The 3193-nt window shown below is 37.7% G+C and overlaps 1 long non-coding RNA gene across 1 annotated transcript; it reads right to left on the bottom strand.

The window, feature by feature from the left end:
• Positions 1 to 289: 289 nt before the first annotated feature.
• Positions 290 to 3165, bottom strand: LOC123176903 (uncharacterized). The gene is made up of 5 exons (XR_006488698.1): positions 3122 to 3165; positions 2886 to 2997; positions 1432 to 2754; positions 1255 to 1352; positions 290 to 663 (listed from the first exon to the last, which is right to left on the bottom strand). It is a non-coding gene; the product is annotated as an uncharacterized lncRNA (long non-coding RNA).
• Positions 3166 to 3193: the final 28 nt, after the last annotated feature.

Here is a 3193-nt window from a genome sequence, read left to right as displayed (position 1 = left end):
TGCGCTAAGATGTAAGACCTTTTAGATCACTATTTTAGTGATGTAAAAAGTAAGCGGTGATCTAAAAGCTCTTGTATTAGTTTGAAGTGGAAGTACTTAATAAGACTGTAAGCCAGTACATCAAAGTAATGCCGGCTTCCCATTGATTTGATCAAACCAATATGACAAAGGGAAGGTGAAACTTTAGAAGACCATATAAATTGAAAGCGATGTCTTAATTTGAAACTCTGAAATGAAGTAATAAACATTAAGTCTGAATGTTGTCACTAAAAAAGCATAAAAAAGGAAGACCAGCCAGCAGTGCATCATAATTAGTGGTTCATCATGGGCAAACCAGGCAGCAGTAGCCTAATAACTTAGACGGAAAAAATGCAAGAAGTCAAAGCACAAGGTGGGAAATAGGACCGAGCATTGACAGGTAACCAAATAATGAAGGAATATCCCCAGAGGATGCAAGAAGTGAGAGAGGAGCACCTAGCAGAGGTTTGTGGACTACCTCTTTATGCCACACCATATCCACATCCCTAGCGCTTGACGTACTTGCTGCTATTGCCATCTCTACCTTATTTCCTCCATTGCCGGTTCGTGGACTACCTCTTCAGGACACGCCGAATACATATCCTCTCCTTCACCAGCTGGTAGTCTCGCCCTTCAATCATGCCACTAACAAATAAAAAGAGAAAACTATGATCAAGATGACAAGTCTTACGACTGTATGTGAGGAAAGCAAATAATTCATGCTTGTCAATACCATAGTGTACAATTCTAGCAGAAAGCACATCATCGTTCTGGAAGAAAATAGGTGGAAGCATAAGAAAGCAATTAAACAATCTCTCCAGAGGCACTCACATGGTAAAATCCAAAACATCGAAAGCAATATATTATTTTTGCGAAATGTACAGGATTCAAGAAACTGAGTACCATCAAAAGTAGTCTGCTATCCATATCCAGAACTCCAATTCTTACATACTCGCTAAAAGTTTTATTGGTTGAGATCATTTTTGGATCACCCACCAGCAAGTATGCATGGTTCATATGTGAAGAGAAACTGACAATTACAACCAATAACCAATTAGCCAACACATGAAAAACTATCCTAAACCACTATGACTACTATTCACCAATACCATAGATGATAGCACTATGCTATAAGTTTCTTCATGATTCACCATATAAAAAGATTATACCTCTTCTACATAGCAGCACAAGACGTTCACGCAAGGAAGGAAAAGAGTAAGTTTAATTTCTTTTCACCTAATTCTTATCAATGGAGATGGAAAGTGCTCTAGTCTATTTTTAATGTTTTATCTTGTCCACCTATTTGTAGATAGGCCTTTTTGTAACATGACAACCTGAAATTTTAAAAAGAGACATGAAACTTTTATTATATGATTGAAAGAACAAAAGTAAGTAAATATTTGCTACAAGTACCTGACAGGAACAAGTGCAGCCTCAGTCTTTTTCAGAAGGCTAGTACATATTACAAACCAGGAAACGATTGTTGAAATATGTGCTATGATGCAGTTTCTGAAACACGGTTTCATGGTTGGCCATGATAAGTGTCAAATGTTTTCTCCTTTTTATTCGGGGTCCATTAGGGTCATAGCTGATGGTACCTTATAAACAGAATTTTCAGAACAGATTGCAGCTTGTATAAGATAGACAGGTTTAGTTAGTATCATATTTAATCGAAAAGCAAAATAATCATTTAACTATTTACATGTCTAGATCCAAGGTTTGAGAAATCAATAAAGTGCCCTCCCTAGAAATCACAGTGGAAGCAAGTAAATAACCCAAGCTTGGTGTCGCACCACAATAAAGAGGATCATAAAGGAAAAAAATAGAGGATCATACAGAATAATCAGGAATCTGTACACACAGCTTACTACAGTTTACTCATGCTTCAGAATCAATCAACATGCTTGATGCCACACCACAATAAGTAGCACATGGATATTCTAACTCACATGACAACCTATATAATGTCGTCTTGCCTTGCATTTGCCCTCTCATTGCATCGACCACCAAGGTAACATAAAAAAGCATGCCAACCAAGATAAACCAAATCATGGACTTGGACAGGAAAATCAAAGAGAGGGAAAACCTATGGATGGGTTAGATAGCAAGTCGCCGGCGAGGGCGCCAAGGTCTAGCCGACAACACCCGGCCCCACACACAGTTCGGAAGCACTCTACCACATAATCAGATGGCATGAAAGTACCAAAAACGACCAACCAAACCGAATAATCCACATGAATGGTTGTGAATGAAGGCAGAATCATATGCATCTCACAACTAAAAAATTTTACTGATAATTCAAGATACTAAAGATCTGCTCTACATTTTCGATAGTGAAAATAGTAAAGATCTCGAATGCAATAAAACAACAAGGAAGCAAACAAGTTGCACATGATTTAAATTACGTCGTGTAAATTCTAAAGTTTTCCCCTTATATGACAACCTTCTTCCCAGCAAGAGTCATTACAGTATTTAGATATCTTGTATAAAAAAGATCAAGAACTAAAAACTACATTCGGCAAGACATCCTCTCTACAAAAGGAAATTCCCAGAGCAAACATTAGCCGATTCAGTGCATATCTCCAAGGCTCATGTAAGGAAATTGTCAAAAAGGAGTGAACCGGATTGGAAGGAGCTGCAATACCTAAGGATGGGTTGGAAATTGCGAGGTCGACAAGGACGCCTATCGAAGCAAGTTTCTTCTGTCATAAGCTTTTATTTTACTTCGTCATGAAGCTGTGAAAAAAGCCATCTTGGTATGAGATTTCGAGCTTTAAACCAACCATTTTCATGAATAAATTAGTTGCTTCAGTTCTGTTGGGCTGTATCATATAACAAAGAACAGAACAAAATAGAAGTTTCTCTACCAATGTTGTAATTGTCTTGAGTAAATGGAAGTTAAGATAAATGAGAATCCTTGAGGCAAACACAAATTAAAAAATCAGCCACCGCAATCCTCAATGTCCGTTGTTCCTCTCTCTATGGCCAGGCATTAAAACCAAAACAGCCTAACCAGCCCACATTAAAGCAAAAAATGGAAAACACGACATCCTCTATTGTAGAATTAAGAAAAAATATGCTCTCCGGGGATAGATTGGTTCACCTTGAGGTACAGAATAATTCGAACTCCTACAAAACATTACATTGTTTGCTTTAGTATATGACCCGTTCAATC

Source organism: Triticum aestivum, unplaced genomic scaffold (genome assembly GCF_018294505.1).
Source record: "Triticum aestivum cultivar Chinese Spring unplaced genomic scaffold, IWGSC CS RefSeq v2.1 scaffold136960, whole genome shotgun sequence".
In the NCBI taxonomy this organism is placed as follows: domain Eukaryota; kingdom Viridiplantae; phylum Streptophyta; class Magnoliopsida; order Poales; family Poaceae; genus Triticum; species Triticum aestivum.
This window is presented reverse-complemented; position numbering and strand designations above follow the sequence as displayed.